This window comes from Amblyraja radiata, chromosome 21 (genome assembly GCF_010909765.2).
Source record: "Amblyraja radiata isolate CabotCenter1 chromosome 21, sAmbRad1.1.pri, whole genome shotgun sequence".
Classification (NCBI taxonomy): Eukaryota; Metazoa; Chordata; class Chondrichthyes; order Rajiformes; family Rajidae; genus Amblyraja; species Amblyraja radiata.
In genome coordinates, this window is record NC_045976.1 from 41,815,731 (window position 1) to 41,837,366 (window position 21,636).

General features: G+C 48.2%; 1 protein-coding gene across 1 annotated transcript in view; it reads left to right on the plus strand.

Annotated features, from left to right (window-relative positions):
• The first annotated feature begins 9,797 nt into the window (after positions 1 to 9,797).
• The window catches only part of proser2 (proline and serine rich 2), a 31,590-nt gene continuing 19,751 nt past the window's right edge, over positions 9,798 to 21,636 (plus strand). The window contains exon 1 of the mRNA XM_033040173.1: positions 9,798 to 10,171. The gene's annotated coding sequence lies outside the window, so the exon portion shown is untranslated. The remainder of the gene's footprint in view (positions 10,172 to 21,636) is intronic.

The window sequence follows — 21,636 nt, forward strand, 5'->3', positions numbered from 1 at the left end:
GAGTCGGGCCCTTCGGCCCACCGAGGCTAAACCGACCATCGATCACCCGTTCACACTAGTTCCATGTTATCCCGCTTTCCCATCCACTCCCTCCACACTAGGGGGAATTTCTACAGAAACCAATCAACCTCTGTCGAGACTGTCCCACTGTACGTGCTAATTCAAGAACTATCCCGAGTTGAAAAAAAAATCAAACTCGTGGTATGTACGTAGCGGGTACGTCGGACCTGGGGGACGTCTCTTAGCGGCTCGTAACGCTAAAGGCAGGTACTCGGGGAACGCGGTAAGCTCGGGAAGATTTTTCAACATGTTGAAAAATGTCCACGGGAGCCCCGAGCACCTACGAGCGGCCATTACCGTAATTCTCCGAGTTCAAATCGATGGAAACTCGGGGGAACTCTTGAATTACCTCGTACAGTGGGAAAGTCCCTTAACTCTGCTCGTCTTTGGGATGTGAGAGGAAAGCCGCACGGTCACGTGCGAACTCCACACAGACAGCAAGTGAGAGACAAGAGCACTTTATATTGTCATACGTGCCGAAACTGAATAATGAAATACTTGCTGAAGAAGGTTAATTGACTTGGTAAATGTAAAACATAAAATTGTCCCTAGTGTGTGTAGGATAGTGTTAATGTGCGGGGATCGCTGGTCGGCGCGGACCCGGTGGGCCGATAGGGTCTGTTTCTGCGTTGAATCTCTAAACTAAAACTAAACTTAATGGTATAAACAGCATGTAGGTAGGAACTGCAGATGCTGGTTTAAACTGAAGATAGACACAGAATGCTGGAGTACCTCAGCATCTCTGAGAGAAGGATTGGGTGACGTTTTGGGTCGAGACCCTTCAGACTGATAAACAGCACCTGGGGTCAGATATAAGCTGGGTCTGTGAGGCAGCAGCTCTAACAGCTGCTCCACTGTACATCCCAGTACTGTTTACTGTACACATCCCATACTGTATGTGGATAGACAAAAGTGCTGGAGAAACTCAGCGGGTGAGGCAGCATCTATGGAGTGAAGGAATAGGTGACGTTTCGGGTCGAGACCCGGAAGGGTCTCGACCCGAAACGTCGCCTATTCCTTCGCTCCGTAGATGCTTTCCGGGTCTCGACCCGAAACGTCACCCATTCCTTCGCTCCATAGATGCTGCCTCACCCGCTGAACACCTCCAACACTTTTGTCTACCTTTGATTTTCCAGCATCTGCAGTTCCTTCTTAAACACCATACTGTGTGTGACTTGGCAAAATGCATCACCTCGCACTTTGCAGCAGTGAATCCCATCTGCAACAACTGCACAACTTGCCATCTGATCTATACCATGCTGCAGCTTTAAACACCCATCACCAAACCTCACCACATACTGAAACAGATAACAGGGAGAGAGAACTTGACAAGACTAATGCTGAACGGATAATTCCAGGGTTAGGCATGTCTAGGATCAGTTGGCAAAGTTTGATGCCAAGACCAACTCTTATCTGTAGAAACAAGGAACTGCAAATCCTTGTGAATGCACAAAAGGATTCAAAGTGCTGCAGTATCTGAACAGGTCAGGCAGCATCGCTGGAGAACTTGGATATGTGACGCTCCATAAGGAGTGGAATTAGGCCATTCAGCCCATCACGTCTACTCCACCATTCAATCATGGCTGATCTATCTCTCCCTCTCAACCCCATTCTCCTGCCTTCTCCCCATAACCTCTGACACCCGTACTAATCAAGAATCTATCTCTGCCTTAAAAATATCCACTGACTTGTGGCCTCCACAGCCGTCTGTGGCAAAGAGTTCCACAGATTCACCACCCTCTGACTAAAGAGATTTCTCCTCATCTCCTTCCTAAAAGAATGTCCTTTAATTCTGAGGCTGTGGCCCTCTGGTCCCGGACTCTCCCACTAGTGGAAACATCCTCTCCACATCCACTCTATCCAAGCTTTTCACTATTCTGTATGTTTCATTGAGGTTCCCCCCGTCATCCTTCTAAACTCCAGCAAGTGCAGGCCCAGTGCCGTCAAACGCTCATTCCTGGGATAATTCTCGTAAACCTCCTCTGGACACTCTCCAGAGAACAGCACATCCTTCCTCAGATATGGGGCCCAAAATTGCTCACAATATCCCAAATGCGGCCTTGCCAGCACCTTATAGAGCCTCAGCATTACATCCCTGTTTTTGTATACAGGCCCCCTTGAAATACATGCCAGCTTCAGGTTGGGTCTGAAGGGTCTCGACCAAAACGTCACCTACCCATGCTCTCCAGAGACACTGCCTGACCCGCAGCGATTGTTACACCAGCAATTGTGTCCAACTCTTATCTGCGGGCACATGATCCATATCCCTCCAATCCCTGCATACTCTGAAGAAGGGTTTTGGCCCGAAATGTTGCCTATTTCCTTCGCTCCATAGATGCTGTTGCACCCGCTGAGTTTCTCCAGCATTTTTGTGTACCTGCGTATTCATGTGTTTGTCTAAAAGTCTCTTAAATGCCACAAATCTGCCTCAATCACCTCTAATCAACTGACATCATCGCCCAATAACCCCGTCTCTCTGTAATTGATTTATTTAATTGATTATGGTCTCATCAAATTTACTTTCTACAGATACACCTGCTCCCTGTATTTTCAGCTATTTATTTTCCAAGATCCAAGTGTCGTTGGATTTGTCGTCCACCCCCAGAGTGCCCTTAAGATGGCAGTAGTGAGCTGCTTTCTTGATCCACTGAAGACCTTCAGGGGACTTTGGTAGATAAAAATGCTGGAGGAACTCAGCGGGTGAGGCAGCATCTATGGAGCGAAGGAATAGGTGACGTTTCAGATCGAGACCCTTCCGGGTCTCGACCTGAAACGTCACCTATTCCTTCGCTCCATAGATGCTGCCTCACCCACTGAGTTTCTCCAGCCGGTGAATATTACACAATTCTTGGTGGTGTTTTGACTTGATTGAGTTTGACAGTCGAGACATTCTTGTCCGAGTCTGATGTCGTGGGTTGAAGGCTTCAACAGGAGACAATGATTCAATGGAACTTTATTCTCGCGGGAACCTAGGTACAGTGAAATGCTTTGTTTTGCATTTCGGGTCGAGACCCTTCTTCAGACTGATGGGGGACTGTGCTTTAGTTTAGAGATACAGTGCGGAAACAGGCCCTTTATTTGTCACATACACATAAAGTTGACTTGACTTGAAACGTCGCCCATGCCTACCAGCGATCACCCCGCTATCCTACACACTAGGGGCAATTTTGCAATTTTACCGAAGCCAATTAACCTGTAGGCCTTTGGAGTGCGGGAGGAAACCGGAGCACCCGGAGAAAACCCACGCAGGTCACGGGGAGAACGTGCAAACTCCGTACAGACAGCGCCCGTAGTCGGGATCGAACCCGGGTCTCCGGCGCTGTGAGGCAGCAACTCTACCGCTGCACCAGGGTGCCACCCACACCTCTTACTGCCATTTGGAATATTGCGAGCAGCTTTGGAGGGATGCGCTGGCACTGGTGAGGGTCCAGAGGAGGTTGACGAGAATGATCCCAAGAATGAGTGGGAGAGGGACTTTCACACCCAGAGGCAATGAAGAAACAGCCAGATATCTAGACATAAATGCTGGAGAGGCAGCGGGTGAGGCAGCATCTATGGAGAGAAGGAATAGGCGACGTTTCGGGTCGAGACCAAGGGTCATCTGTCCATTTCCCTCCACAGATGCTGCCTGGCCCGCTGAGTTCCTCCAGCACTTTGGTTTTTTTCTCGAGATTCCAGCATCTCCAGTTGCTTGTGTCTTCTATTCATTGTGCTTGTCCAGCACTACCATGGCACGGTGGTGCAGCGGTAGAATTGCTGCCTCACAGCGCCAGAGACCCGGGTTCGATCCTGACCACGGGTGCTGTCTGTACGGAGTTTGTACGTTCTCCCCGTGACCTGCGTGGGTTTTCTCCAAGATCTTCGGTTTCCTCCCACACTGCAAAGGCGTACAGGTTTGTAGGTTAATTGGCTTGGTGTAAATGTAAATTGTCCCTGGTGTGGGTAGGATAGTATTAGTGTGGAGGGACAGCTGGTCGGCATGGACTCAGTGGGCCGAAGGGCCTGTTGCCGGACTGTATCTCTTAAAACGAAACCAAACTATGATATTGGCAGTTCTTGAGTCTCATAAAAGCCAGAGCAATTTAACATGAGAAATCTTTCAAGGGCAATCAGATTCCCGTATATGACACACCTGTAAAACTCATCAGCATTTTCCTGAAAGCTCATGAAGATTCATTTGAGGGGTAACTTTTTCACACAGAGGGTGGTGGGTGTATGGAACAAGCTGCCAGAGGAGGTAGTTGAGGCTGGGACTATCCCAACCTTCAAGAAACAGTCAGACAGGTACATGGATGGATAGGACAGGTTTGGAGGGATATGGACCAAACGCAGGCAGGTGGGACTAGTGTAGATGGGACATGTTGGCCGGTGTTAGCAAGTAGGGCTGATGGGCCTGTTTCCACACTGGATGACCCTATGGGCAGCATCTGTGGAGGGAACACACTGGTGACATGTCAGGTGAGTCTGAAGAAGGGTCTCGACCCGAAACGTCACCTATAGTTTTTCTCCAGAGATGCTGCCTGGCCCGCTGAGTTTCTCCAGCACTGTCATAGAGTGATACAGTGAGGAAACAGGCCCTTCAGCCCAACTTGCCCACACCAGCCAACATGTCCCATCTACACTAGTCCCACCTGCCTGCACTTGGTCCATATCCCTCCAAACCTGTCCTATCCATGTACCTGTCTAACTGTTTCTTGAACGTTGGGATAGTCCCTGCCTCAACCACCTCCTCCGGCAGTTCGTTCCATGCACCCACCACCCTTTGTGCGCAACAAGTTCCTATTAAATCTTTTCCCCTTCACCTTGAACCTGTGTCCTCTGGTCCTCGATTCCCCTACTCTGGGCAAGAGACTCTGTGCATCTACTTCCATCTACCCGATATGTTCCTTTCATGGTTTCGTGTTTTGTCCTGGTACACTTTTCTATGTTCCATTCACCACAGTGGAATCAAAACCTATACCCCCCGCGGTATAATCCAAGCCTATGGATATTAGTTTGGTAACCTAACCGCTGAGCTGGGGTGTCAATTGATAAGTTCTATACAACAATTAATAGTTACTGAATAACAATCTCTTGGTTACAAGACTAAGGCTGCTGCTGTAATTAGGATATAGATCTGCCCTATAACTGAAGAGTTCAAATGGCTGACTGGCATGCAGTTCCAGTTTGCAAAGGTAGACAAAAATGCTGGAGAAACTCAGCGGGTGAGGCAGCATCTATGGAGCGAAGGAATAGGTGACGTCAACTATTCCTTCGCTCCATAGATGCTTTCTGGGTTTCGACCCGAAACGTCACCTGCATGTCATGGTGACACTTGCGGGCGGAGCACCAAGGCAAATTCCTTGTATGTGAATACTTGGCCAATAAACTTATTCATTCATTTAGGAGGCTTTCAGATAGGCATATGGATAAACAGAGAATGGAAGGATATGGAGTATCTGCAGGCAGATAAGAGACAGACACAGAGTGCTGGAGTAACTCAGCGGGTCAGGCAGCATCTGTGGAGAACATGGATAGGTGACGTTTCACAGAGTCACCTATTCCTTCGCCCCATAGATGCTGCCTCACCCGCTGAGTTTCTCCAGCATTTTTGTCTACCTACCAAATGAAACAGTTGTATTTCTTTTATCAGTTTAGGTAAAAATAGGATTTAGTAAAATATGGTGGGGGGTTTTTCTTCCTTAGATAGGGTCGATTTATCCTGCTGCATATGACCCACAAAGTCCTTAACGTTTGCATGCTAGACATCGTTTGATTTGATTTAATTTATTGTTATTGTTTTCAATGAAGAAACAACAAAATTATTTTTCCCTTAGTCATACAAGAAAAAAGGAAAAAATTTGTACAAAGGATGTTTACGCATTTCCTTATATCTTTGACACTTTTTGTCTACCTTCGATTATTTTTCCAGCATCTGCAGTTCTTTCTTAAACAGGTTTAGATGGATAGGACAGGTTTGGAGGGGATATGGGCCAAATGCGGGCAGGTGGGACTAGTGTAGATGGGACATGTTGGTTAGAACGGAGATGAGGAAACACTTTTTCACACAGAGAGTGGTGAGTCTGTGGAATTCTCTGCCTCAGAAGTGCTGGAGAAACTCAACGGGTACAGCAGCATCTATGGAGCGAAGGAATAGGTGACGTTTCGGGTCGAGACAATAGACAATAGACAACAGAAATTTGGTGCAGGAGTAGGCCATTCGGCCCTTCGAGCCAGCACCGCCATTCAATGTGATCATGGCTGATCATCCCCAATCAGTACCCCGTTCTTGCCTTCTCCCCATATCCCCTGACTCCGCTATTTTTAAGAGCCCTATCTAGCTCTCTCTTGAAAGCATCCAGAGAACCGGCCTCCACCTGAGGCAGAGAATTCCACAGACTCACAACTCTCTGTGAGAAAAAGTGTTTCCTCATCTCCGTTCTAATGTCAGAGGTTATGGGGAGAAGGCAGGTGAATGGGGTTAGGAGGGAGAGATAGATCAGCCAAGACTGAAGAAGGGTCTCGGCCCGAAACATCACCCGTTCCTTCTCTCCAGAGATGCTGCCTGTCCCGCTGAGTTACTCCAGCTTTTTGTGTCTATCCCCAGCGGAGTAGACTTGATGGGCCGAATGGCCTAATTCTGGCTCCTATCATGTGAACTTATGAACACCCTGGCATCTGCAGTTCTTTGTGTTCAAAAGGGAACTGCAGATGCTGGAATATCGAAGGTACACAAAATTGCTGGGGAAACTCAGCGGAAACTCTGCAGTTCTTTGTTTCTCCTCCACTGGCATACTGATCTCACCAAGAATGTGGTTCTGCAGGTTGACACCACATTGAAGCAAGTGCCATCCTGTTTCTGTCTGAGCAGATGTCGAATGCCTTGTGTGTAAGAACATTTTGATCTTATCTCCTCCGTTTGGGATAATTGAACTCGGAGAAACTGATTCAGGAAATGCCAATGAAGGGTGGACATGATCACCTGGATGCTGCCTCACCCGCTGAGTGTCTCCAGTACTTTTGTCTACCTTCGATTGTTCCGGCATCTGCGGTTCTTTCTCAAACAACTGTTATCCCCACAATTAGCTGCAGAACAAAATGTCCACAACTACCATTAGTTAGGTGCAAAAGGAGGGAAGATTTACATTTCAATGGCAAATCTCGCAGCTCTTTCAGGATTGCTTCGTGACTAATGTATGCAGTTCAGTTCTACACAAGTGTAGGTTCTGCTGCATTGTTGCATTTCCTTGATGTAAATAATGGGTCGGACTTCACGGAGAGATCGCACAGGTCAAGTCAAGTTTATTTGTCACATACACATACAAGATGGACAGTGAAATGAAAGTGGCGATGCCTGCGGATTGTGCAAAACAACACAACAGAACAGAACCAGTATTTACATTTTCGAAAAAATTAAAAAAAACACACAACAGTCAATTAGTCACTAGTGAGATCAGAGATTCCAGTCCTAACAGGCGACCTGTGGGAAGAAACTCCGTCTCATCCTCTCTGTTTCCGCAGCGTGACAGCGGAGGCGTTTGCCTGACCGTAGCAGCTGGAACAGTCCATTGCTGGGGGGGAAGGGGTCCCCCATAATGTTGCTGGCTCTGGATCTGCACCTCCTGGTGTATAGGTCCTGCAGGGGGGCGAGTGTAGTTCCCATTGTGCGTCCGGCCGAACGCACTACTCTCTGCAGAGCCTTCCTGTCCTGGGCAGAGCTGTTCCCGAACCAGATTGTGATGTTACCGGACAAGATGCTTTCTACAGCCCCAGAGTAGAAGCACTGGGGGATCCTCTGGTGGCATTTAGCAGGATCTTGACAAATTCATGAATACAAGCTTAAGACAGACACAAATAGCCGGAGTAACTCAGCGGGTCAGGCAGCATCTCTAGAGAGAAGGAATAGGTGATGTTTCGGGTCGAGACCCTTCTTCTGACACAGAATAGAAGCTGAGAATGACTGAAGAGTTTTTGTCTTGTTTTGTGTCCATTTTTTAAATTCAGAACTTTTAGAAAAAAAAATCTGAGGAAAATGAGGCCGTTCGTCCATTGAGTCTGTGGTGGCTCAGGTAAATACACAACAAAGAACAGTAGACTTCAGACTTTAGAGATACAGTGTGGAAACAGGCCCTTCGGCCCACCCAGTCCGTGCCGACCAGTGATCACCCCGTACTGTAACACTATCCTACACACACTAGGGACAATTTTACAGCTTACAAACCTGTACGTCTCTGGAGTGTGGGAGGAAACCGGAGCGCCCGGAGAAAACCCACGCGGTCACGGGGAGAACGTACAAACTCCATGCAGACAGCACCCGTAGTCAGGGTCGAACCAGGATCTCTGGCGCTGGGATGCTGCTACAAGCAAGACCTTCATTGTACCTGTCCTTCACCTTTCTAACAAGGGACTGCAGATGTTGGTTTACAAAAAGTGCTGGAGTAGCTCGGAGGGTCAGGCATGTTCTCCAGAGATGCTGCCTGACTTGTTGAGTAGTACTCCAGCACTTTGTGTCTTTTTTTTTGTCCCTCACAGTGGAGTCACAGAGTGATACAGCGTAGAAACAGTCCCTTCAGCCCTACCTGCCCCATCTACACTAGTCCCACCTGCCAAGTGAGACCACACCTGGAGTATTGTGTGCAATTTTGGTCCCCTAATTTGAGGAAGGACATTCTTGCTATTGAGGGAGCCCAGCGTAGGTTTACAAGGTTAATTCCCGGGATGGCGGGACTGTCATATGCTGAGAGAATGGAGCGGCTGAGCTTGTATACTCTGGAATTTAGAAGGATGAGAGGGTATCTTATTGACATATAAGATTATTAAGGGATTGGACACGCTAGAGGCAGGAAACGTGTTCCCGATGTTGGGGTAGTCCAGAACCAGGGGCCACAGTTTAAGAATAAGGGGTAGGCCATTCAGAACGGAGATGAGGAAAAACTTTTTCACCCAGAGAGTGGTGAGTCTGTGGAATTCGCTGCCTCAGAGGGCGGTGGAGGCCGATTCTCTAGATTGTATTCATTGTATTGTATTGTATTGTATTCAAATTTATTGTCATTGTCTCAATTAGAGACAATGAAATGAATTTCCCTTTACAGTCAGTATCATAAAAATAAATAAATAATAAATAATAAAACATCCACGACACAACATAACACAGTGGCACCAAGGTGAGGAAGGCACCATAGTCCAGATGCTTTCAAGAGGGAGTTAGATAGGGCTCTTAAAGATGGCGGAGTCAGGGGATTATGGGGAGAAGGCAGGAACGGGGTACTGATTGTGGATGATCAGCCATGATCACATTGAATGGCGGTGCTGGCTCGAAGGGCCGAATGGCCTACTCCTGCACCTATTGTCTATTGTCTAAGTTCATTTTCAAAATATGGTGAGTAGATGGTATTTGGAATATTCTGCCAGGGGAGGTGGTGGGACCTGTCCTATCCATGTACCTGTCTAACTGTTTCTTAAACGTGGGGATAGTCCCAGCCTCAACTACCTCCTCCGGCAGCTTGCTCCATACACACACCACCCTCTGTGTGGGAAAAAGTGACCCCTCGGGTTCCTATTAAACCTCTCCCCCCCCCCCCTCCAATGTTTGGGATTTCTACCTTTTAGGGATCTCGATTTTAAAAGTGAAACCTTTATTTACAGTCGAAGTAAATACTGATTTTGCACAGATAAGGGAGGGGGTGGCTTTGTAACGAATAAACCAACGAGGTGGAGTTGTACTGATTTTAACACACACCCTCTCCTAACTCATTGCAACCGCAGCTAGCGATGATATCATCTCTCATTAATACCCTGCTTTAAAGAGGTGGCATATTTTTCCATTCCATTTCAGAAGTACTCCGCCCTTAAAGACGCCTTGTGTTGAGAGGCTGCAGTCTGAGTCGTGTGTGTGTGTGAGTGTGGGGACATCCTCCACTCTCTGTGCTCGGGGTGCCTGCAACATCCAAAGAGACTTTAAAAAACAAAATCCCCAGTTGCTTGGAAATGAGAGGGCGCTCCAGTCCGAGAATTAATCAGTAACTCGGGGAGTCAGGAGGCCAATACAACAGCGAGTGCCAGGATACACGTTGAACGAGAGAGAGAGAGTTGGCTGCTTCCAATCGCTCCAACAACCAAGGAGAAACTGCAGGTAAAAACCACCCTCCATTCTACCGGGACCAGTTTTCTTTCCCCCCCAACCTTATTTTCGACCTGTAACATAACATCAAACTTTCAGCCGTGTGGAATTGGGATTACAATCATGTTTTAGCTTCTGTGTGCTTCTCAGCCAGTGTTTCTGGTCTTTAAACTCACAGAACAGGCTCAAGGTTTGACGCTGCAGTGTGGAGACAAGGAAACGCAGATGCGGCTTTATACCAAGGATAGACACAGGGTGCTGGAGTAACTCAGCGGGTCGGGCAGCAAGAGAGAGAGAGTTAGATGGGGCTCTTGAAGATAGTGGAGTCGGGGGATATGGGGAGAAGGCAGGAACGGGGCACTGATTGGGGGTGATCAGCCATCATCACATTGAAGGGCTGAATGGCCTACTCCTGTACCTGTTGTATATTATCTCTGGAGAACATGGATAGGTGACGTTTCACAGAGTGCTGGAGTAACTCAGCGGGTGCAGCAGCATCTATGGAGCTAAGGAAATAGGCAACGTTTCGGGTCGAAACCCTTCCGGGTTTCGGCCCGAAACGTTGCCTATTTCCAGAAGGGTTTCGGCTCGAAACGTTGCCTATTTCCTTCGCTCCATAGATGCTGCTGCACCATAACTCAGCGGGTCAGGCAGCATCTGTGGAGAACATGGATAGGTGACGTTTCACAGAGTGCTGGAGTAACTCAGCGGGTCAGGCAGCATCTGTGGAGAACATGGATAGGTGACGTTTCGGGTCAGGACATTTTTTTCTCGTTTATTACACTGTTTACAGTGTACTATGTTTATGTGTCGTGCTGCTGCAAGCAAGAATGTCATTGTTCTATCTGGGACAAACGACAGTGAAACACTCGTTGTATCTAGTGACCCTTCTTCAGACTGATATTTCTTCGATGCTAGCCGTTATTTAGCTCTGGTTATTGTGGAAACTCACTCGTAGTGTACAATGTAAACGTCCTTCTGCTCAATGTGAAATTCCAGGTGATATTACCTGTGGAAATCTTCTCAGAAAACGGCTCAGGTGTGTGTGTGTGTGTGTGTGTGTGTGTATGTGTATTGACCAGCAGGGGCCTAGTGAGACCACACCTGGAGTATTGCACATAGATACATAGAAAATAGGTGCAGCAGTAGGCCATCCGGCCCTTCGAGCCTGCACCGCCATTCAATATGATCATGGCTGATCATTATAGTGTGCAGTTTTGCCCCCAAATTTGAGGAAGGACATTCTTGCTATTGAGGGAGTGCAGCGTAGGTTTACCAGGTTAATTCCCGGGATGGCGGGACTGTCATATGCTGAGAGAATGGAGCAGCTGGGCTTGTACACTCTGGAGTTTAGAAGGATGAGAGGGCATCTTATTGAAACATATAAGATTGTTAAGGGTTTGGACAAGCTAGAGGCAGGAAACATGTTCCCGATGTTGGGGGAAGTCCAGAACCAGGGGCCACAGTTTAAGAATAAGGAGTAAGCCATTTAGAACGGAGACGCTATATAAATCCCATCCATTATTATTATTACTATCTCACAGCGTTGTGAGTCTGTGGAATTCTCTGCCTCAGAGGGCGGGTTCTCTGAATACTTAATCAGCCATGATCACATTGAATGGCGGTGCTGGCTCGAAGGGCCGTGTGGCCTACTCCTGCACCTATTGTCTATTGTCTATCTGCAGTTCTTTGTTGCTGAAAATTTGAGTCTTTCAGTCTGAAGAAGGGCCTCGACCTGAAACGTCACCTATTCTTTTTACTCCAGAGATGCTGCCTGACCCTGCTGAGTTACTCCAGCACTTTTGCTTAAGAAGGAACTGCAGATGCTGGAAAATCGAAGGTAGACAGGAATGCTGGAGAAACTCAGTGGGTGAGGCAGCATCAATGGAGCGAAGGAAATAGGCATCGTTTCGGGCCGAAACGTTTCGGGCCGAAACGTTGCCTATTTCCTTCGCTCCATAGATGCTGCCTCACCCACTGAGTTTCTCCAACATTCTTGTATACCTCCAGTACTTTTGTGTCTACCTTCGGTGTCAACCAGCGTCTGCAGTTCCTTCATACTCATTTGTTTCTATCCTATGTTGTGGAAATGTGATGGGTCGCTGGTCTGTGTGTGTTTGAGGTCATACACTTTAACCTGTCGTAGAAATACTCTGCTGATCAATTCATAGAAACATAGAAAGTAGGTGGAGATCGACAGATTCGTGATTGGTTATGGGGAGAAGGCAGGAGAATGGGGTTGAGAGGGAGAGATAGATCAGCCATGGTCGAATGGAGGAGTAGACTTGATGGGCCGAATGGCCTAATTCTGCTCCTATTGCTTATGAATATATGTGCTGAGGTACAGTAGTAAGCTTTTTTGTTGCGAGCTGTCCAGTCATTGGTAAGACCATACATGATTACAATCAAGTCGTACATAGTATTTTCTTCCAATATTTTCTGGATTTACTTTAGATTTCCAGTAACTGTAGCATTTTGACTTTGTATCACATTAGTGTACAGTGTTGGTTTTCATGTCCCAACCTGAATGGTCACCTATCCATGTTCTCCACAGATGCTGCCTGGCCCGCTGAGTTACTCCAGCACTCTGTGAAACGTCACCTATCCATGTTCTCCACAGATGCTGCCTGACCCGCTGAGTTACTCCAGCACTCTGTGAAACGTCACCTATCCATGTTCTCCACAGATGCTGCCTGGCCCGCTGAGTTATGGTGCAGCAGCATCTATGGAGCGAAGGAAATAGGCAACGTTTCGGGCCGAAACCCTTCTGGAAATAGGCAACGTTTCGGGCCGAAACCCGGAAGGGTTTCGACCCGAAACGTTGCCTATTTCCTTAGCTCCATAGATGCTGTCTGCACCCGCTGAGTTACTCCAGCACTCTGTGAAACGTCACCTATCCATGTTCTCCATAGATGCTGCCTGACCCGCTGAGTTACTCCAGCACTCTGTGAAACGTCACCTATCCATGTTCTCCACAGATGCTGCCTGGCCCGCTGAGTTACTGTCCAATGTCTTCTAAACCCTATAGCTTCTTCCAGCCATTCATTCCAGATATGGATTGCCTCTGAGTGAAAATGTTGCACCTGAGATCCTCCTTAAATCTCCTCTCTCTCATCTTAAGCTTGTGCCCTCTAGTTTTAGAAACCTCTACCCTTGGGGGAGAGCTTTATCCGTGTCCCTCAAGATCTTGTACACCTCAATAAGGTCACCCCTCAATGATTGAGGGAGAGGGGGAGAGAGAGATACACAGAGAGAGAGAGAGAGGGAGATAATGCTGGAGGGAGAGAGAAAGTGAGAGAGAGAGATGTGAAAACATGAACTGCAGATGCTAGTTTATACCAAAAACTGGAGTAACTCAACGAGTCAGGCAGCATCTCTGGAAGGGTCTTGACCCGAAACGTCACCCATTCCTTCTCTCCACAGATGCTGCCTGTCCCGCTGGAGTTACTCCAGCTTTTTGTGTCTATCTTCAGTTTAAACCAGGGTCTGCAGTTCCTCCTTGTAGGTTTACAGGTTAATTGGCTTTGGGTAAAATTGTAAATTGTCCCCAATGTGTAGGGCAGTGCAAGTCTACGGGGTGATCACTGGTCGGTATGGACTTGGTGGGCTGAATGGCCTATTATCACACTTGTATCTCAAAAGACTAAAGATAAATGTTGGTACACAGAGGGTGGTGGGTGCCTGGAACGCGCTGCCAGGGGTGGTGGTGGAGGCAGATATGATAGTGGTGTTTAAGAGGGTTTTATATGGGCACGTGGATATGGTCAGAGGAGACGAGTTTTATTCAGGATTATGTGTGGCAAAGACATCGTGGGCCGAACTGTGGCGGTTTTGTGTTCGACATTATTTTCCACAATATCATCCATGGAAAATGCTGGTATCTGCCCAGCTGTTATCACACAACTGAAACATCCTATCACCAACCAGAGAGTGGTCCTGACCTCCGATCTACCTCATTGGAGGTCCTCGGGCTTATCATGTATCTAACTTTACTGGACTTGTAGTGTATCTGTACACTGTGGACGGCCCGATTTTGATCATGTATTGTCTTTCCGCTGACTGGATAGCACGCAACAAACGCTGTACCTCGGTACACGTGACCGTGGACTAAAGTAAAAACAGTCGGCAGCTCAGACCGCGCGGTGGAAAGCGAAACGGTTAATGCTTCTGGTCTGAGGTGAAGATTCCACAGATGCTGACTGACCTGCCGAGTGTTTCTGGCATTTTCTGTTTTTATTTCAGATTTACAGCATCTGCAGTTGTTTCAATTTCTATCACCCACAATATTGCCGCTAGCAAACCAGAGGAACTGCAGGTGCTGTTTTACCACAAAAAAACATTACAGTGCTGGAGTAACTCAGCGGGTCAGGCAGCATCTGTGGAGAACATGGATAGGTGATGTTTCACAGAGTGCTGGAGTAACTCAGCGGGTCAGGCAGCATCTGTGGAGAAAAGAAATAGGTGATGTTTCAGGACGAGACCTTTCTTCATAAGTGATAGGAGCAGAATTGAGCCATTCGGCCCATCAAGTTCACTCCGCCATTGAACCATGTCTGATCTATCTCTCCCTCGCAACCCCATTCTCCTGCCTTCTCCCCATAACCCCTGACACCCGCACTAATCAAGAATCTATCTATCTCTGCCTTAAAAATATCCACTGACTTGGCCTCCACAGCCGTCTGTGGCAATGAATTCCACAGATTCACCACCCTCTGGCTAAAGAAATTCCTCCTCATCTCCTTCCTAAAGGAGCGTCCTTTAATTCTGAGTGTGACCTCTGGTCCTAGCCAAGGTAGGACATTTATTGGTGTGAGATTGCACATTTATTACAATGAATCACGATGATTCACCTTGGTACACCATGATATCATTTGCTGGTTTTACCTGATTTTTTCACGTCTGTTTCAAGGTGTGTTGTGTTAACATGCCTTGTAGTGACATTGTTAATGCATTCTGTCACTTTGCACAGAGTGCTGGAGTTACTCAGCGGGCCAGGCAGCATCTGTGGAGAACATGGATAGGTGACGTTTCACAGAGTGCTGGAGTAACTCAGCAGGTCAGGCAGCATCTATGGAGCTAAGGAAATAGGCAACGTTTTGGGCTGAAACCCTTGCGGGTTTCGGCCCGAAACGTTGCCTATTTCCAGAAGGATTTCGGCCCGAAACGTTGCCTATTTCCTTAGCTCCATAAATGCTGCTGCACCATAACTCAGCGGGCCAGGCAGCATCTGTGGAGAACATGGATAGGTGACGTTTCACAGCGTGCTGGAGTAACTCAGCGGGTCAGGCAGCATCTGTGGAGAACATGGATAGGTGACGTTTCACAGAGTGCTGGAGTAACTCAGCGGGTCAGGCAGCATCTGTGGAGAACATGGATAGGTGACGTTTCACAGAGTGCTGGAGTAACTCAGCGGGTCAGGCAGCATCTGTGGAGAACATGGATAGGTGACGTTTTGTGTTGGGATCCTTGTTCGGACGTTTGGATAGGCACATAGATATTCAGGGAGTGTAGGGCGATACATTACGTGCAGGCGTTGGTATTGACGTTGTGTTTGGCACAGACATTGTGTGTCGTAGCCCCTGTTCCTGTGCTGGACTGATCTGTATTCTTTCCATCTTGTATATGAGCACATGTTTTCAGCAGTCGTGTTTTGCTCCGAGGTGCAATGGTGTTTGCCTGGGCGTGGCGAAGAGAGAGACTGCCAGCGTGGATCTGTGTGGTGAGAGGGGTCGGCATTACGACAGATGGCACAATGGGCTACGTGTTCGGTTGGCAACCTGAAGGTGGCCGGTTCGAATCCCGCTTGGAGTGCATACTGTCGCTGTGTCCTTGGGCAAGACACTTCACCCACCTTTGCCTGTGTGTGAATGTGTGTGAGTGATTGGTGGTGGTCGGAGGGGCCGTAGGCGCAGATTGGCAGCCACGCTTCCGTCAGTCTGCCCCAGGGCAGCTGTGGCTACAGAAGTAGCTTACCACCACCGAGTGTGACTGAGGAGTGAATGAATAATGCGATGTAAAGCGCCTTGAGTATTAGAAAGGCGCTATATAAATCCCATCCATTATTATTATTAGATGTGGGGAGGTCATGTTACATAGAAAAATAGACAAAAGGTGCAGGAATAGGCCATTCGGCCCTTCGAGCCTGCACCGCCATTCAATGTGATCATGGCTGATCATCCAACTCGGTATCCTGTACCTGCCTTCTCTCCATACCCCCTGATCCCTTTAGCCACAAGGGCCACATCTAACTCCCTCCAAAATATATAAATATAAATGTTGCAGTTGTATAAGACGTTGGTGAGACCACGTTTAGAGCATTGTGTTCAGTTCTGGGCACCGTGTTATAGGAAAGATGTTGTCAAGCTTGAAAGGGTTCAGAGAAGATTTACGAGGATGTTGCCAGGACTAGAGGGTGTGAGCTGCAGGGAGAGGTTGAGCAGGCTGGGTCTCCATTCCTTGGAGCGCAGGAGGATGAGGGGTGATCTTATAGAGGTGTACAAAATCATGAGAGGAATAGATCGGGTAGACGCACAGAGTCTCTTGCCCAGAGTAGTTGAATCGAGGACTTGAGGACACGGGTTCAAGGTGAGGGGGGAAAAGATTTAATTTAATTCCTAGGGGTAACTTTTTCACACAGGGTGGTGGGTGTATGGAACATGCTGCCGGAGGAGGTAGTTGAGGCAGGGACCATAACAACATTTTAAAAAGGTATTTGGACAGGTACATGGATAGGACAGATTTGGAGGGATATGGGCCAAAGGTGGGCATGTGGGACTAGTGTAGAAGGGACACGTTGGTCGCAGAATGAGGGGGAAAGGGAGAGGATGGGTGACGGAGGAAGGGGGTGCATGGAGGTGGGGCAACAGCACAAACGCTACCCCTCCCCTGTATCCACCTATCACTCGCCGGGCTTTGTCCCGCCCCAACCTCTCTTCCAGCTTTCTTTCCTCTCTCCCCCCCCCCCCCCCACCCCCCTTCCCCCACCAACTACAATCAGTCTGAAGAAGGGTCCCGTCCCGAAATTTCACCCATCCATGTTCTCCAGAGATGCTGCCTGACCCACTGAGTTACTCCAGCACTCTGTGAAACGTCACCTATCCACATTCTCCACAGATGCTGCCTGACCCGCTGAGTTACTCCAGCACTCTGTGTCAACATAGGTTTGACTTCAGTTCCAATCCACAAGTCTACTGGGTGGGGAATAACATTCCTGACATTCTTATGTATGTTCGTTATTTGTGGCGGGTCCACCTCTTTGCACAGACAGCGTTTAACAGCTCACAGCCCCCACCACTTAAATACATTCTTTAGTAATGAAAACCTAACATCTGTCTGCCTGTTTGTCTACTTGGTGAAAGAACAAATCATTTTCCTATTAAGTGGAGATACAAGACAGGGCAGGAGCTGGAGCTGGAGCTGGAGCTGGAGCTTGAGTTTGAGCTGGAGCTGGAGCCTTGAGCTGGAGCTGGAGCTGGAGCCTTGAGTTTGAGCTGGAGCTGGAGCTGGAGCTTGAGCTGGAACTGGAGCAACAGTTCTGGAGTAACTCAGCAAATGGGTGGAGTAAGTGACAAGGGGACAGGGGACAAAAGATTGTTAGATAAGGGGGGAGATTTGATAAGAACCCGAGAGGCAACATTTTCATTCGGAGGGCGGTGGGTGCATGGAACGAGCTGCCAGAGGAGGCAGTTGATGCCGGGACTAAAACAACATTTAAAAGATATGTGGACAGGTCAATGGACAGGAAAGGGCTCCCTCCCTTCACCACCTCCAGTTTAAATTCCATTTGGAATATTTTAGAGGACCAAGAACCAAGGGCGAAATACTGGCAAATGCGATCCTTAGCTTAGATGTGGCATCTTGGTAATTCAGCATGGATGAGTCGGGCCGAAGGGCCTGTTTCCATGCAGTGTGACTCCAGGACTACAAGAGGGGTGTAGCCGGTGTGAAGCCGGAGCGAGGGATATCGTTAGTCAGCTGCTGCAGCATAAATAATAGCAGAGTAAAATATAAATATTGATGGTATTGCACAAAGTTGACGATGTGGCACCCAAAATTAAAATACCAATGGGGTGTCTTAGATCTGTTCAAATGCATGCACAAGGAACTGCAGATGCTGGTTTACAAAAGAAGACGCAGAGTGCCGGAGTAACTCAGCGGGTCAGGCAGCATCTGTGGAGAACATGGATAGGTGACGTTTCACAGAGTGCTGGAGTAACTCAGCGGGTGCAGCAGCATCTGTGGAGAACATGATTAGGTGACGTTTCACAGAGTGCTGGAGTAACTCAGCGGGTGCAGCAGCATCTATGGAGCTAAGGAAATAGGCAACGTTTCGGGTCGAAACCCTTCCGGGTTTCGGCCCGAAACGTTGCCTATTTCCAGAAGGGTTTCGGCCCGAAACGTTGCCTATTTCCTTCGCTCCATAGATGCTGCTGCACCATAACTCAGCGGGCCAGGCAGCATCTGTGGAGAACATGGATAGGTGACGTTTCACAGAGTGCTGGAGTAACTCAGCGGGCCAGGCAGCATCTGTGGAGAACATGGATAGGTGACGTTTCACAGAGTGCTGGAGTAACTCAGCGGGTCAGGCAGCATCTGTGGAGAACATGGATAGGTGACGTTTCACAGAGTGCTGGAGTAACTCAGCGGGTCAGGCAGCATCTGTGGAGAACATGGATAGGTGACGTTTCACAGAGTGCTGGAGTAACTCAGCGGGTCAGGCAACATCTGTGGAGAACATGGATAGGTGACGTTTCGGGGTCGAGACCCTTCTACCAGACTGAGAGTCAGGGGAGAGGGAAACGAGAGATATAGACGGTGATGTGGAAAGATTTCGAATGAATGAACAATATGCAAAAAAGTGACGATGATGAAGGAGAGGCCATTGTTAGCTTTGGGCGAGGTGAAAACCAGTTACAGCCAACGAGACTCAACAAGACTTGGGTGGGGGAGGGGACGGAGAGAGAAGGGATGCAAGGGTTACTTGAAGTTTGAGAAATCGGTATTCATACCGCTGGGGTGTAAGTTGTATGTGGCATTACAACAAACCTATTTGATATTATGTTCCTGGTGCCCGTTCAGTAAATCCTGTCTGCTGAAGATTAATATCCAAGCATTGAGCTAGTTTGAGGAGTCACACTTTGGGAGGTCAAATATTCATTCCAGGCTACACCATTATTCAATCATGTCTGATCTCCCCTCCCTCTCTCAACTAGGGGTTGCCAACTGTCCCGTATTAGCCGGGACATCCCGTATATTGGGCTAAATTGGTTTGTCCCGTACGGGACCGCCCTTGTCCCGTATTTGACCGCTACTACTCGGGTCGAGGGGACTGTCGGGTCGTCCGGCCCCGCCTCACCCGTCCCGATGTAGTGCAGCCCATGGAGTGCAGCAGCAGCATCAGCGCCTAGCCCGTGGCCCCGTCGGTCGTTCGGCAGCCCGGCCAGCTGTCCGACCTTCGGACCTTCGCTTACCGCCAACACAAATCATCTTGGGAGGATTTGTTCATAAGGTCATAAGTGATACCAGCAGAATTAGGCCGTTCGGCCCATCAAGTCCATTCTGCCATCCAATCATAGCTGATCTATCTCTCCCTCCTAACCCCATTCCCCTGCCTTCTCCCCATAACCCCTGACACCCGTACTGATCAAGAATCTATCTATCTCAGCCTTAGAAATATCCACCGACTTGGCCTCCACAGCCGTCTGTGGCAATGAATTCCACAGATTCACCACCTTCTGACTAGACATTTGTGAAGATTGCACACAACTCCTAACGTCTTTAGACAGTGTGCTGAAAGATGACACGTATGCAATTAATTTCAAGGAATTTACATACAAAGGAATCAAAAGCCACAGTATTAAAAAAGCAAAACAGATCAGGTTTCATTGTGCAGATATGCCGGTGAATATTTGTTTAAGAAAGAACTGCAGGATTTTTCTGGGAAAAATCGAAGGTAGACAAAAATGCTGGAGAAACTCAGCGGGTGAGTCAGCATCTATGGAGCGAAGGAATAGGCGACGTTTCGGGTCGAGACCCGGAAGGGTCTCGACCCGAAACGTCGCCTATTCCTTCGCTCCATAGATGCTTTCCGGGTCGAGACCCGAAACGCCACCTATTCAATAGACAATAGACAATAGGTGCAGGAGTACCTTCAAGCCAGCACCGCCATTCAATGTGATCATGGCTGATCATCCCCAATCAGTACCCCGTTCCTGCCTTCTCCCCATATCCCCTGACTCCGCCATTTTTAAGAGCCCTATTCCTTCGCTCCATAGATGCTGCCTCACCCGCTGAGTTTCTCCAGCCGGTGAATATTACACAATTCTTGGTGGTGTTTTGACTTGATTGAGTTTGACAGTCGAGACATTCTTGTCTGATATCGTGGGTTGAAGGCTCAACCAAGAGACAATGATTCAATGATTCAATGGAACCTTGTTCTCTCGTCAACCTAGATACAGTGAAATGCTTTGTTTTGCGAAAGACCGGGTGAATTCATGCGGCAGATCTCAGCCGAGGCGGTACGCGAGTGTCGCTGCGTTTCTGGCGCCGACAAATATATTTACCGTGTTTCCTGGCGCCCAAGACGCCATTTAAAAAAAAACTCTAAAATAAGGCCCGGAAATTTTGCTGCGTCTTGGAGGCGGGAGGTTAGGCCGAGCAATGCCGCTCTCCTAGCGACTGCTCCGCGGAAGTTGCCACGCCTTCGACCCTGGAACTGTGGGAAGGCGGCTGTAAAAGGATGTTGGGGGGAGTCCAGAACCAGGGGCCACAGTTTAAGAATAAGGGGTAAGCCATTTAGAACGGAGACGAGGAAACACTTTTTTGAGTCTGTGGAATTGTTGTGAGTCTGTGGAATTCTCTGCCTCAGAGGGCGGTGGAGGCCGGTTCTCAGGATACTTTCAAGAGAGAGCTAGATACGGCTCTTAAAGATAGCGGAGTCAGGGGATATGGGGAGAAGGCAGGAACGGGGTACTGATTGGGGATGATCAGCCATGATCACATTGAATGGCGGTGCTGGCTTGAAGGTACTCCTGCACCTATTGTCTATTGAGATGCTGCCTGTCCTGCTGAGTTACTCCAGCATTATGTGTCTATCTTCGCTCTAAGATACCGGTTTGAAGAAAAGTATTGTTAACTCTGTTTCACCCTTTTAGGTTTAAGTTCATTATTGTCACATTTAGCGAGGTACAGGGAAAAGCTTTGTTCTACATGCTGCCCAAACATGTCAGTTAATACTCTACATAAATACAATCAGGTCAAACTCCAGTACAATAGGTAGAGAGAGCAAAGGGGGAAGATACAGAGTGCAGAATATAGTTCTCAGCATTGTAGCGCATCAGTTCCACAGACAAAGTCCAATGTCCGCAATGGGGTAGAGGTGAATCGGACAGCACCCTAGCTTAGGGAAGGGCCGTTCAGAAGCCTGATAACAGAGGGGTAGAAGCTGTTCCTGAGTCTGGTGGTGCGCGCTTTCAAGC